The sequence below is a fragment of the Chlorocebus sabaeus genome, chromosome 16, assembly GCF_047675955.1.
Source record: "Chlorocebus sabaeus isolate Y175 chromosome 16, mChlSab1.0.hap1, whole genome shotgun sequence".
NCBI classification, from domain to species: domain Eukaryota; kingdom Metazoa; phylum Chordata; class Mammalia; order Primates; family Cercopithecidae; genus Chlorocebus; species Chlorocebus sabaeus.
Genome location: NC_132919.1, coordinates 69,466,621 through 69,481,896, shown reverse-complemented (window position 1 = coordinate 69,481,896; position 15,276 = coordinate 69,466,621). Strand labels below are relative to the sequence as shown.

At 51.6% G+C, this 15,276-nt stretch overlaps 1 protein-coding gene across 4 annotated transcripts in view; it reads right to left on the bottom strand.

The window, feature by feature from the left end:
- The window catches only part of LOC103243413 (signal transducer and activator of transcription 5B), an 89,239-nt gene extending 74,072 nt beyond the window's left edge, over window positions 1-15,167 (bottom strand). Inside the window, exon 1 of one of the 4 annotated variants that reach the window (XM_037993183.2) lies at window positions 14,801-15,167. The gene's annotated coding sequence lies outside the window, so the exon portion shown is untranslated. Of the gene's footprint in view, window positions 1-3,632; window positions 3,781-3,955; window positions 3,976-4,504; window positions 4,524-14,800 lie in introns of those variants that run through there. The other 3 variants (XM_073005301.1, XM_037993182.2, XM_008012649.3) reach the window with 3 other exon arrangements.
- Between the last annotated feature and the right edge of the window lie 109 nt (window positions 15,168-15,276).

Genomic DNA, 15,276 nt, shown 5'->3' with positions numbered 1-15,276 from the left:
TATTCAGGCTTCCCTCAGTAAAGCTGTCATGAAGTAGCGCAAAGGGTCAGAGACAAACCACATGGCATCTGATGTTTGTCTGTATAAGTTTAAAATAAAAATGTGACACTACAAGAAGGTTAACATGTGGACCTAATTTTGAAAATACAAACAGGAAGCACCCCCACCCCAATATTACCATTTAAAAAAAAGGAAACCAAACCTCAAAGATACCTTCCAAGGAAGTGAAGGGTGTGACCCAAACTAACAAAAGTAATAAAATGTCATTTCAACTCTGAAACCATCAAAAGTGAGGGTCTCATTCAACCAACTAAAAATCTAACACCTGTAAATTACTCTTCTCTTTTGATTAGTAAAAACGGCATAGATTTAGACGTGCAAAATCTTCTCCAAACTGACATAGGCTTTTCGGTAGCAGAGGATCATCATTAATAAAACACCCAATGTCAAGATTTTACTTCAAATAAGGCCACTATAATTAAGAGTGAATACAATTTTAAAAAATGTTTATCACTCTGATGCTGTACAAAAACTGTCTGATCAATGGAAACTAGATTGTTAACTTTGACTTTCTTATTCCCAGAAGCAAGCATAAAACTGTTGTTTTTCCAACATTGCAGGGGAAAAAAAACACTTCTGATTTTAGAAGAGGTCTATTCACAAAGCTCAGAATTAAAAACATTTTCTTCCTTTAAATACCACATGTTTGAGGACAGCAATAGTGTGGAGCTAACTTTGAAGCATTATTTTTATTAAGTTGCACAGTTAAAGTATTTTGATACTTTGATACATCATAGTATCAAAATAAAAGGATATTATTCTGAAGAGTCCAGTAACCTGGAATTGCCAGATAGCTTTTTAAAAGAATAAGTTTCAAATTATCAGAAAAATCATACAAACTAGGGTTATTTTGCTTCCTTTTGTAGGAATAATGCAGTAATCTACACTCTTAACAGAAAGGGAAAAAATGTGTCACAGATAGAATGTCCAGAAATCTGTGAATAACTTTATGAGATACAGACATGTTTGTAGGGCACGAAAATAGTTAGTCTTCCTTCGATTCCACCTGTAACCTGCATCTAATCTTGAGCATGTTATTTACCTATCTATAACGTCTTCCTTTTACCATAAGACTACTGTGTCACCTACCTACATAACAATAAGCCAAATAAACCACAACAAATGGATTCATAATATATAAGCCTAACAAAAATTACAGACAATTTGAATACTAACAATACTATGATGTGAAAAAACTCGACTTAAGTATCAAAAAGTAATAAGCGGCAACTTTCGTCTTGATGTGGCTTTTACATATGTAAATGACACAAAAACAATCAAGAGAGGAAGAAAATGGAGATGAGATGAAAAGTCAGAGCAGGATAGGAAGTGTTGACCAAAATATTTATGTTGTAACACTCCAAACGATGATAGCACATTTTTCTCCTACTATCATACATACTAGGAAGTACACACCTTAAATTTCTTAACACAATCCATATTAACAACCTGTGGGCAAAAAAAATGCAAGCACTGAAAAGGTGAGAACTGATGAGAAGGTGGGATAGTTTATTTAGTTGGGTATACAGCAAAGATTTTGTGCAGAGTTTAGCTTCAAGTTATGCAATAACCAAACTGCTGGTGATAGAAATCAACTTTTTTTTTTTCTGATGGTTTGCTTTACAACAACAAAAAAAATCTCCATTCCTTCCCTGTGTCTCAATCTGGAGCTTGAAATTTCATCTTCCAGAGGCTACAGTAGCAAAAAGTCATCTCCTAGATAACACACTTACCTGACCCAAGGCGTGGTGTTGTTTGAATTAAATGTAACAGATAACACAAATTGTCACATAGGAAGTTTTTCTTTAAATCCACAGCCCCTTCTCTCATTTAGCCCTGTCCATTCCAACAACTATGATCTTCCATGAGATGGAAACTGGTAGCCAAATGAATAAACGAAACAACCCGAAGTCTTAAAATAAAATCAATCAATAAGATTCTCCTCATTTGAAATGATCAGAACCACTCCAATATTTACAGTGTCACAAAATGAAATTTTAAAACAAGAAAGGCACACTCAATAAAATACATCCTCACATAGGAACTGACAGGCAATGAACATAACGCAATATAACATAAGCAAATGGACAATAACAGAATGTTGGGGAGAGAGGCACAGTTCTATTATCTTAATTGAACAATAACAAAATTATCTGAAATAATGTAGACCCAACAGCTGAAAGCTTATTATGGCCCAGGCAGCTATCCAACAGCTTTGGAAACCTAAGATCCAAGCAAACCTAAACACCACTTGAAGACTGAAAAAAATGACATAAGCCCAAGCATGATATTCGGTGTCACGCTGGTCCTTTCAAAGGGCATTCCCTGAGGACACTGCAGAGAAAATGTATGGAATTGTATTTAGGCAAAGATCTATATACTGCATGGTGCTTTGGGAAGAGCACGAATCTCAGTCCTTGAAGTTTCCTGGATACTCAACAAACAGCCATGTCACCCGAGCAGGTCACTTACTCCACCTATCTGGGCCTCAGTTTCCTCATTTGTACAATACAAGAATGTGGCATCATCGCTGGGTTCCTTTCCAGCTCTAACATTCTTTGACCCACTTTTGGCACCATTTATTTGATACAAGCTATGGCGGGATCACAGGGACCAAGAAGAAAAGAACTGACTCTGGCTCTTTGGGAAAGAGAGAATCGGTATCTCTTTTAGCCTTTAAAATTCTTGTGGTTTTCATTAACCCCGTCTTCCTAAAAGCTGGCACTTGTTTTTCTTCTTTGCCTTTTCCATCACTGCTGGCTACAAGTGTTTGCAACCGCCTCTTGCTCCGTGTGAGTTCTTTCCTCTTTGATCACCCCGACCATCTTGCCAGATTCCTTTAGCCTCAGACCAGCTTTTGTGATACAGCAACTCCCCTTCCGACTCTCCATATCTACCCCCGACACCAGGAGCACTTTTAACCCTTTATCCCCGACTAGAAAGAAAAAGCACACTGAATCCCACGGCCACACGAACGAGCCCAGGCCTGGCGGGTCCTGATGTGGGATCCCGCCCCCCAGAGTCTTATCGAAACGTTCGTATTTGTTGTCTTGACTCCTTATAAGGCCCTGTTTCTTGAAGCTTTGCTAATACCCCCCACCGCACCAGGCACCCCCGCAGGCTCATCCCATCCCCGGAGTCCCGGGCACCTCTTTTGAAAAAAAGAAGTTAAAGCAAGGAAGACGGCTGGCGCTATTCGGAATTGCAACGTGAAAGTGTGAGGCGGCTGACAGCAGCCCCCCGAGCTCCTAGGGGGTCGGCGCGGGGTCCCCACACACCCACTCGGACACACGCGCACGCAGCCTTTAAAGCGCACGCCCCCCAACGCGCCGCGGCGTTCGCACGTACCCCTCGCGCGCCCCGCATTGCCCCCAGCCTCCCCGGCAGCCAGCCCGGACCCCCTCTCCCCGCGCGCGCCCCTCGCCCAGCGCGCAGCCACCGCGGCCCGGGAGCGATGGCGGCCGCGCGGCCCTGACGGGTGGCTGAGCGGCTGGAGAGCGGGCCCCGCCCGGGCTGGCTCCCCGGCCTGGCTCCCCCGGCCCCGGGCCCCGGGCTCGCCCCGCAGCGCCTACCTCGCTCGGCCCCTCGGGCGCCCGCGGCTGCTCCGGCCCCGCTGTCTGGCTTGCCCGCCCGCCCGCTCACTCCCTCCCTCGGCCGGGCCGCCGCGCGGAGTCGCCTGCGCTGGGTCCCCGCCCGGGGTGACGGCTCCAGCCGCCGACTCTCCTCCCGCCGGGGCCCGCGGGGGCGCGCGCGCCGCTCACGCGCGGAGGCCCGGGTACGCGCGCCGCTGGCAGCCCGGAGCGCGCCCCGCTTCCTGGTTCCGCCCGGCGCGCGCTCGCCAGCCCTCGGGCGCTCTTGGTCTCTCGCGCCCCCTCCGCGGCCGCTCCTGAGGTACCTGGACCCCCTCGGCGCACCCGAGGTGGCGGCGCGCTCGGCGGGGCGGTGCCGGCGCCGCGCGCACCCCCTTTCTGCGACGGTGGGGTGTCTTCCCGGCTCGGCTCCCTAGCCGACCCCGCACCGCAAACACATGCTGCTTTGTTTGGGTTGAGTCGACCACCACTGGCAGGGCTAGGGCGCACTGTCGTGGTCGTGTTGATTGGCCCCCTCCGCGGCCCGCCCACCTCCCTCCCTGGGAGCCCAGGCCCGCGTTCCGGGTCCTCTCCCTCCCAGGCCGAGGTCAGAAGTCCACAGCGGCCCCGATCAATAATTATCCTGGGTTTGCCCCCGGGAGGGCGTCTCAGCCAGGGCTCCTGCCGCCTGCATGGGCACGGCAGGAGTTCACATTCACCCAGGCCGAATGCACCTGTCCGTGTTCCAGGGTGAACCTACAGGGTACGGGGCGCCTGGGGCCGGTTCCCTTCCTGGGGAAATCTGGCTGGCTCCCACCAGTCAGAGCTGCGGGAGGGACTGCTCTCTCTAGAGAAGAAAGAATAAACAGGGTCACCTGTAGGATCCAGGGGAAGGGGGTCCCCCAGATCCTTTCCACGTGCTGGGGAGGGGGTTGCGGTGTGTGGGAAGCCAGCCTGAGTCACCCACTCTCCTCCCCTCTGCTTCGTCTCTCTCCCGGAGCTGGCCAGCGGTTTCCCTGGCAACCCTCCAAGGACTAGCACTAAAGCAAGACATAGGAAAGCTCCAGAAGCCCAGCTGCATGGGCCAAAAGAGAGAGAAGGACCCCTCCTGGCCCCACTCAGACGCACACAGCTCCCCTGTGTGTATGCAAAATGTTCATGTCCAGAGATGGCCCAGAGTTGCAAGTTCTCCCATAGTCCTCCCTGGGCAGCTCTTTCCAGCGGCTTTTTCTTCACCTCCCCGAATGACACCAACCACAAAGGTCTCCAGCTCGTCAAAAAACCCTCGTCCCCTACCCAGGCCACTGCTCCAGTCCCACACTCTGGGCCAACACCTGGCACAGTGCTTTGCACAGAGTAGGTTCAGGGAGCTTGGAGGCCGGAGAAGGAAGCAGGAAGCAGGATGGATGGGCCAACCAACCCCGAGCTCTCTGGCAACCTCCCTGACAGTCACTGCCCATGCATGATGTTTTGACACTCAGGCGCTCCATGTTCTCCGTATTTCTTTTTTCTTTTCTTTTCTTTTTTTGAGACGGAGTCGCTCTCTGTTGCCCAAGGCTGGAGTGCAATGGTGAGGTCTCAGCTCACGGCAACCTCCGCCTCCCAAGTTCAAGTGATTCTCCTGCCTCAGCCTCCTGAGTAGCTAGGATTACAGGCGCATGCCACCACATCCGGCTAATTTTTGTATTTTTTTAGGGGTTTCACCATGTTGGCCAGGCTGGTCTCAAACTCCTGACCTTGTGATCTGCCCGCCTCAGCTTTCCAAAGTGCTGGGATTACAGGCGTCAGCCTCTGCACCTGGCGCATGTTTCTCTTTCTTGTGAGCTTTCATCCCTGCACCATGCTCTTCCCTCTGCCTGGAATGTCCTGCCTTCTTGATGCCTGCAATTCCGTGACATTTGCTTCAGGCAGCATGGCCTCCCTCCTTGTTTCCCACTGCGTTGTTCATGCCTCTATTACAGCGCTTCTTGTGTTGAAGGACAATTTCATGTTTTCATGTTTCTGTCTCCATCCCCAAGGGCAGACACAGTATCTTATTCACTTTTAAATCCCCCTACTCATGTTCAAGCCCAGAACAGACACTCAATAAATATTTTTGGTACAAATCTTATGCTCTAGGAATGGAAATGGAGGCTACAAGGACTATGCAGTCATTAAGAGTACAGGGTCTAGCCCAGTGTGGTGACACACACCTGTGGTCCCAGCTACTGAGGAGGCTAAGGTGGGAGGATCACTTGAGCACGGGAGGTCAAGGGTGTGATTATTGTTATTTTTTTTTTTTTTTTGGAGACAGAGTCTCACAAAAAAACGTCTCAGTGTGGTGTCACAATCACAGCTCACCGCAACCTCCTGGACTCAGCAATCCTCCTGCCTCAGCCTCATGAGTAGCTGGAACCACAGATGTGCTCCACTACTCCCAGATAATTTTTTAAAATTATTGTAGGCTGGGCGTGGTGGCTCACGCCTATAGTCCCAGCACTTTGGGAGCCCAAGGTCAGGTGTTCAAGACCAGCCTGGCCAATATGGCGAAACCCTGTCTCTACTAAAAATACAAAAATTAGCTGGACGTGGTGGCATGCGTCTGTAGTTCCAGCTACTCAGGAGGTTGAGGCAGGAGAATTGCTGGAACCCGGGAGGCGGAGGTTGCAGTGAGCCGAGATTGCACAACTGCACTCCAGCCTGGGGCGACAGAGTGAGACTCCATCTCAAAAAAAAAAAAAAAAAAAAGATTTGTAAAGACACGGTCTCACTATATTGCCTGGGCTGTTCCAGAACTCATGGCTCAAGCAGCCGTCCCCCCTCAGCCTCCCAAAGTGCTGGAATTACATTTGTGAGCCACTGTGCCCAGCCTGAAGCTGTAATGAGCCATGATTGTGCCACTGCTCTCCAACCAGGGCGACAGACAGAGTGAGACCTGTCTCAAAAAAAAAAAAAAAAAAAAAAAAGTACAGGTTCTCAAACCAGACTCTGTCAATTCCTTGAGCCAGGTAATCTTGAGTGTGTTTTCCTCTATCTTCTTGTTTGTAATGTGGTGCTAGAGATAGTACCTACCTGATCGGGTTGCGAGAAATAAGTGTTTACTACACATAAGGTGCTTCCCTGTAAAGCACTATATAGTGGTTAACTACTACTGTGGTGTTTAGTAGCAGCTCAGATGAATACTCCTCTTCCCAAGACCCGCCAAGGTCTAGGACTCAAGCCAGCTGGTTTGTTTAGATGTCCTGAAGGGAACCAGGCGCGGTGGTTCACACCTGTAATCCCAGCACTGTAGGAGGCCAAGGAGGGTGGATCACCTGAGATCGGGAGTTCGAGACCAACCAACATGGAGAAACCCTGTCTCTACTAAAAATACAAAATTAGCTGGGCATGGTGGTGCCATTACAGGATTACATGCCTGTAATCCGAGCTACTTGGGAGGCTGAGGCAGGAGAATCACTTGAACCTGGGAGACAGAGGTTGCAGTGAGCCAAGATTGCACCATTGCACTCCAGCCTGGGCAATAAGAGCGAAACTCCATCTCAGGAAAAAAAAAAAAAAAAAAATGTCCTGAAGGGTGGGTGGGAATGCCTCTTGATTCTTCCATCTGTAGGCACATGTCTGACTGATGGTCACCGGCACCAAGCTAGACCTGGCTGAGCTAGACCTGGCTGGGTGTGTGCACAGATGCCAAGGACAGAATGTTCTGGGTGACTACCTCAGCAAAACAGAATGTTATCATCCTGGGATGGGAAGGCCTGACACCTGCTTCTCTGCTTGACAGTTCTGATGGGGTGAGACCCTCTTCTTCTAGGCCTTGGGAACATATTCCCTTAAGTTAAGGGGTCACCAGACTTAAGACATGACAGAAAGAAAGAAATTGAACAGGAAACTAGGATCCTGAAAGACCCCACAGTCCAACCCAGAGGGAATGACCCAAGGAGGTACCTGGAGATGCAGCAATGTCCACTGGAGGGCCTCATCCCTTAGTGCACTGGCCTGAGCCAGGAGAGAGGCTTGGGGGAAGAGCCTGGGGGTCTAGTCCACAGCTCTTGTCCATGCATGCCCCTGCTCCCATCCAGGACTGCCCGCAGCCTCCTCCCCTCTCTCTCTCATGGATGAACACATGGCTCTCGGAGCAGGCAGCTCCCCTACTTCACATCTTCCCTCACTCCTGCCTCAGAGATCATGAGGTCATTTTCTGGGAACGTCATTGAAGCCACAACCATGATCCCCTGTGGCCAGAAACCAGAGACCTTTGTTATTGTGGCTTCCCTCCTGCATCCCAGGAGTCAGGCTGACCCTGGGCGACCACTGGCCACACATTTGCTAAGAAAGGGCACTGTGGGAACATCCCTTTTTCCCTATGGGGATGAATCCTTCCATAGGGAGATAGGTCAGTACAGGACCCTGGAGCCATGTGGATATGATATAGGACACTCAACAGATAAGAAGGTGGGGCCACCAGATCTCCAAGGCCTCAGAATGGCGTGGCCTCGGTCTGGAACGGGCTCTGCAGTTTTGGAGGGCTCTGTCAGTGCCCCTGCTTAATTCTGCCAGAGAATTGGTGGTGAAAAGTTAGATCTGGTTCTAAATCCCAGCTCTGCTAACTTACTAGCTGTGTGACTTTGGTCTAGGTACTTAATGTCTCTGAAGACCTCAGTTTCCCATCATGTGTAAGTCATAGTGCGGAGGTAAAGTGTAATATCTGTTTTAAACGCACAGATGTGCATTTAAATGCACAAAAGACCCTAGCAACTGTTGTTGCCCCTCCAGAAAGGCCCTGGGGGACAGGAAAGGGCAGAGACTAACTTTTCACCACATACCCTTTTGAATCTTTTGTTACAAAATACATACCCCATGTGCAGATGCTCCCTATTAAAACATTAGGAAAATGGACAGTTTTTTTAAAGGAAAAAGGAGAGTATTTGTGAAGGCAACTAAGCACTGTGCCTGGAACTTGATAAAAAAGCATTTTCTGTCTTTCTTTCCCTCAGCGCAATCCCAGCCAGTGTGCTGGGCCAGGAGAGAGCCGGTGCTTTGTCACATGGAGGGGAGGGGAGAGGGCAGGAGCGATGGATGTGCGGATGCATGGAGGACTCGCCACCCGGAGTCTCACACACCCGCTCTCAGTCTTGCTCCTGTGTGTCTCACCGATCTGGGCTCCCTTCCAGTCAGAGCTAAAGGCTAAAGGGTTGGCAGTCTGGAAAGGCCAAGGATCCCCGACCCCACCTCTTGGGACAGGGTCTCTGGGCCCTCTCCACACAGAGTCCTGGGGAGATGCAGCATTTTCCAGGGAGGGTGGGGCAGACACAGAGGAGGGAGCAGAGTGCCACTGCAGCCAGTATCTTGCTGGCTTGCTGGGCAGGTTAAAAACTCAAAATTCAGCCCAGCACCAGGCAAAGATGAGGCTGCTGCTGCCACTGCGGGTGGAAAAGCAGGTCAGTGGGACCAGAGCAGGCAGAGGCCAGGGCAGCCGGAGGGGAGCCTTCTGGGAACCATGGTGGGGGCGGTCAGTGAACAGGGGGCTGCCCTGAACTGTCAGAGCTCCAGAAGTTCTGTGCTGTTTTAGGGGCCTTCATTAATCCAATAAATATCTATGAAGCCTCTATTGTGGACAAGCAGTGGGACATAGCCCTTTAGGCAGTGTGTTAGGGCCATAAGAAGGGGCCTGTAATACAGATGGGATTGAAGGGCAGAGGAGAAAACACCCAGCTCTACTGGCCAAGGCCTCTGAGCACCTACAATGCACCAGGCACTGACTCTTTTTTTTTAGACAGAGTCTCACTCTGTCACCCAGGCTGGAGTGCAGTGGTGCAATCTCAGTTCACTGCCACCTCCGCCTCCCAGGTTCAAGTGATTCTTCTGCCTCAGCCTCCCAAGTAGCTGGGATTACAGGCATCTGCCACCACACCTGGCTAATTTTTTTATTTTTAATAGATACAAGGTTTCACCATGCAGAGTCTGCGCCAGGTTGGTCAGGCTGGCCTCAAATTCCTGACCTCAGGTGATCCACCCGCCTCAGCCTCCCAAAGTGCTAAGATTACAGGCATGAGCCACTGCGCCCGGCCTGTGACTGGGTTTTAACAGAAATCCCGGCAGTGGGTCTTGCTATTTCTTTACAAGTGAGGACGCTTAGATCCAAGAGGCAGACTCACTCATTCAAGATCCTACAGCAGAGCCAGGGTCTGCACCAGGACCTTATGACTCCAAAGCATTTGTGTTTTCCTCTAGGCCACACTAACCCTAGGAAAGATGAGGCCAGTTTTACCAGGTGGCCAAGGGAGGAATGACATTCCAGGTAGATGGAATGAAAGGGGCTAGTGCTTGGAGTTGAGAGGCCAGTGTAAGGGGAACGGCCTGGCCGAAGCATTTTTTTGAGGCTTGGAGCAAGGAAGATGTGGGTAGATCTGAGACTAAAGAAACGAAGAAACAATGAGAAACAGATTGTACAGAAAGGAATCCCCTCCAGTCATAACAAAGGAAAGTGGCAGCGGACTGGGAGGTGGCGTGGAAGATGCTCAGCCCCCTCGCACACAACCCTCAGAGGGCTTGAGATCGGGTCCTGGGCCGGCCGAGGCACAAAAGATTTCTTGTTGGGCTGTAAGGAGGAGAAACTAGCTCAGCGGGAAGAGAGGCCTGATAGTCATCATGGATGAGGATGAGAAGCCAGGTTTGACCCAGGGCTGCCCAGGACACTGCCAATTCCACTCAGCTGCCTGGCTCTGTGTGCCCTCTCTCGTCTCTCCAGAATCCTGGGCCTGGCCCTGCGATGAGGGGGCTGCAAAGGGTGGGCTCCTCCTGCCCACCTGACTGGCTGGGAAATGTGAACCTGGCACAGACTCTGCATCCTCTTCTCTTTGTCCAGAAAGAAACCGGCCTACAAGCCTCTCCCCCAGGCAGGCAGGCTGGGCAGCTGGGCAGAGGAGGCAGGACTCCCCTCCTACCCACCCTGTCCAGCCCCACACCCTTCCCCTCACGCTATTCCCAGAAACAGAGGACAGTCACTATGCCTCAGGCAGGATGGCCTGTGTTCTCTTGGTGACTTCACTGTAAGGCGACTTCCCTGAAGAGTGGTGGATAGGGGACAGCTGCAGGAACGGGCTTCACCCGAACTCCAGCAGCTCCTTCCCTTCCCCCAAATGTGCACAGAATTCCTCACCCTGTTCATATAAACACACACCCTCCCTAGGTCCTGCTCTGTCTTCATGGACAAGAACAGCGGTGGCATTTCTACAGGGAGGTCCCAGGGCCTGGCCTCAGAGGTGGGGTGTACCCTGAGCATGGGCCCATGGCCCCACTTCTAGAAGCCTTCTTCGGAGGGGGCTGGAGTACAGGTAGACTGTCCAAGCAGAGGCAAGGTGGGGGTGAAGCAGGATGTTTAAGTGCTCCAGGGCTTCTCCCCTCTGCCGCAGGGCAAAGAGATACTTCCTAGAAAGCCTCCAGTTTTCTTGGGAAGGCCCTTCACCCCCACCCCACCTCCCCTCTGACTCCCATGTAACAGGAACTCTCCTTGAAGAAGGGACTTGGAGCACAGGAAACAAAGGCATCTCTGTACACCTCCCTCCACCCCCAAGGAAGGTCAGGTCAAGGTGACCTCAGTCTGTTCTCCCCAGGGTAGGGGCATGGGCAGACCTGATCGCCAAGGGCAAGGCAGAAAGGGGACCTGGGATAATTCTCTCTTTTTTTTTTTTTTGAGATGGAGTTTCACTCTTGTTGCCCAGGCTGGAGTGCAATGGCGCAATCTCAGCTAACTGCAACCTCCACCTTCCTGGTGTGAGCGATTCTCTTGCCTCAGCCTCCCAAGTAGCTGGGATTACAGGCATGCGCCACCACGCCCAGCTAATTTTTGGATTTTTAGTACAGACGGGGTTTCACCATGTTGGCCAGGCTGGTCTTGAACTCCTGACCTCAGGTGATGCACCTGCCTCGGCCTCCCAAAGCGCTGGGACTACAGGTGTGAGCCACCGTACCTGGCCCTTTGGGATAATTCTCTTAATCCATAAACTCAAAGCCACCTTCGTGTAAGTGTGCACAGAGCACACTGTCCCACTCAATAGAGCAGGGGTGTAGCCTGGGTGAGAATGGAGATGCTATGCTCCGCACCACAGAACAGTGGTGGGCTAGCCCAGCCCAGGGAGGCCTCTTCACTCTCCTGGTGTGTGCCGGGCTTGGGGAACTCTAGAAAGGTTATACTGAGACCCTGCTCACAAGGCCCGGCAACTTGGATCCTGGTGCCATATGTGCACTTACTGGCCAAACAGCTTTGGGCAGGTTTCTTTCATGGACTAATCAAAGGGTGTGATTCTGGCTCTGACTGCCTTCAAGGTTATTGAAAGGATCCATTGAGTTGAAGAGCACAACCATGTTTGTACACAAATGCACCTCGATGTAGTTCAGGATACGAATATAGTGTGCCAACTGCAGCCTAGGCTGCAGACTATTATTATTCCTAATAAAATATAGGAGGTCTTCTTTTGGAGAATATATTTCTCTTTTTTTTTCTTTTTTCTTTTCTTTTTTTTGAGGCGGAGTCTCACTCTGTTGCCCAGGCTGGAGTGCAGGGGCGCAATCTCAGCTCACTGCAACCTCCCCCTCCCGGGTTCAAGAGATTCCTGTGCCTCGGCCTCCCGAGTAGCTGGGATTACCGGTGCGTGACACCATGCTTGGCTAATTGTTTTGTATCTTTAGTAGAGACGAGGTTTCACCATGTTGGTCAGACTGGTCTCAAACTCCTGGCCTCAAGTGATCCTCCCACCTTGGCCTCCCAAAGTGCTGGGATTATAGGAGTGAGCCACTGCACCCAGCCTGGGGAATACATTTCCGTAAGAGATCTAAAATCCTTCCTCACTCCCCATCTAATGCTGTGACTTGGATTTGGGGGTGAAGAGCAATTAGGGGCAAGGAGGCCAGCCTCGGACCCCAGCTCAGTAAGAACCTCGACAGTTTCTGATCTTCCTGAACCCCCATCCCGTGGCCTCAGTTTTCTCCTCCACAGTCTGGTTCCCCAGAACCACCAGGGTACTTTGTGGTGGGAAATCGCAGAGGCCAAACCAGGGGACTGAAAGCAAAAAGAAACCCCAAATTTGACATTTTCAGGTAGTTGTGTTATCTCGAGCCACGACTACAGTCACCTCTTCCCCTAACCCAACTCTGACACCCTTCCTTCTACTCCCTTGGGTGCCCTTTGCCCATCCTGGGAAAGTTCCACAGCTCCTCCTCCTCCCCACTGCATCTCAAAGGGAGAACAGGCACAAAGAAATGGAGAGAAACCTAGACAGAATCAGAGAACCAGAAGGAGACCTAATGAGACAGGGAGAGACACAGAGAGAATAAAAGCCAGAGGAGGGGCTGGGCGCAGTAGCTGATGTCTGTAATCCTAGCACTTTGGGAGGCCGAGGCGGGCGGGTCACCTGAGGTTGGGAGTTCAAGACCAGCCTGACCAACATGGAGATACCCTGCCTCTACTAAAAATACAAAATTAAAAATACAAAATTAGCCAGGAGTGGTGGCATATGCCTGTAATCCCAGCTACTCGGGAGGCTGAGGCAGGAGAATCGCTTGAACCTGGGAGGCTGAGGTTGCTGTGAGCCGAGATCGAGCCATTGCACTCCAGCCTGGGCAACAAGAGTGAAACTCCATCTCAAAAAAAAAAAAAAAAAAAATAGCCAGAGGGGGAAATATGCAATGAAAGACACAGATATTCGGGGCCTTATAGTCAGAGACCAAATGAGGAGACTGTCAACCAAGGGCACAGCCACTGGGCACAGGGTCAGGGGGTGGGTGGCATAGGAGGGCTCTGAAAACACAGCCACACACCCTTTTAGGCCCATCCTTCCTGTTCTGTTCTCTGGCATCTCAATGCTAGCTTTTTAGGACCTAGGACTACCCACACTAAAGCCAAGCCCAGCCCAACCAAGACAGATGTTTGGTGGGTAGGGCTGCCTGCTGGAGCAACAGGCCTCTGCAGGCCCTGGAGGAGGAGTCTAGAGAGGCGGCTGCCTGGAACAGAGCAGGCAGGACCCCCTCTCTTAAGCAGGCACCCCCACCCCGTCAGGTGCCCAGATGTCAGTGCATGGCAAGGGTGGCCCTCTGCCCTCCAGACCTGGCCGAGAGGACTTGAAAACCTGAGGAATCTGCTCCCATCAACTGACTTCCACACCTGCCTGAAGGGAACTGCTGGAGGGCACAGGTGCCAAGTGGGACCCACCCAAATGTGGCAATGGGTTTGTATCCAGCCACCGACAGGCTGCATGACAGTGGCGAAGTCACTTCCCCTCTCTGGCCTTTGTTTTTCCACTTGTAAATCATCTTTATGGTCACCAGCTGTGGCACTTGGCTTTCATTCCAGGTGACCCCCTAGCTCTGTGTCTGATCCTCCCCTGCCAAATCCATTGCTCAGAGTGGGAAAGGAGAGGAGAGGGGCTATACTTCCTCCTCCCTGGGGCCCCCTGCAGAGTATCTGGGAAGCAAGGCTTCCCTACATCCTCCATGCACCCCCTTAGAGTTTTCAATTCCTTTCTTCGTGATCCTGCCAACGAAGACACTGTGACCACACAGGGAAGGTGGGGAGAACCCAGACATTTTGGCTTCTGCAGCTTTAAAGTTCTTTTTTTTTTTCCTCTGAAGTTAAAAGAATGAAACCGGGAGAGGTAGTAAGGGGCAAGAAGGGAGAGTGGGAATGGAGAGAAAAGGGCAGCTCTGAGAAGCAGATGGGGAGGGAGGCAGATGAGAATGCACCCGCCCCCCACCCCCAGCCCAGGACATGCAGTCTTGGCTCAGCTGTGCTGTGAGTGGGCAGCTGGGCTGGCCCCTCCTCTGGTGCTGCCAACCCGCTGCCAGGCAGAGGGGAGGCCCAGAGGAGAGGGAAGCTGGGCAAAGGGGATGGAAGGCATCCAGCCCGACCTTACCAAATCCCTTGGGCCTCGTGGGAAGGGGCCTCTTGGAGAGGGGGACTGAGGCTGTAGACAGGATGTTCACTGCTGTGGCAAGGCCTGTAGGCAGTTTCGAAGTTGGGAGGACTCAAGACGGTCCCTTCCTGGACTTTTCTGAAGGTAGAACCAGCCTCATAAATAACTAGGCTGGGTGAACGGGGACTTTAGCTAGTTTATGGATCACAGTCGGCTGGTGAGGCCACGCGCCCACTGTGTGGCCCTGGGCAAGCCCCTTCCCCTCTCTAGACTTCCACTTCTTACCTGCAAATTATGGAGAGGGGGAGGGCTGAAACACATGACTGCCAAGGTTCTTTCCAGTTCCTCCGTCAGGGTTGAGTTTAGATGGCGGGAGTAAAAGGAGGGAGGTGCTGCGGTGGTGGGCTTCTCTAGAATCCCCAGTCCTTCCCCTCCCTACAGTTTTGCCTCTGAGGTCACAAAACCTGTGGCCCCCAAGACACACACGCGCGCACACGCGCGTGTACTCACACACCCCACACATTTGTTTTTTACTCTAGGGGCTCAAAAGATGACACGCGTCAGAGCTAGAAGGCATCGCCAATTGGTCCACCCTTCCCTCCTCCCTTTTTGCGGATGAGAAAACTGAGGCCCAGGTTTGGGATTTCCAGAGCCCGGGATTTCCCAGCGCCCCCTACCAACCACATTACCCCGGCTATTCTGACCCGCCCCGGGTCCGGGACGCTCCCTCGGAGCCGCAGCCGAGGGCCGGCTGGGACTCC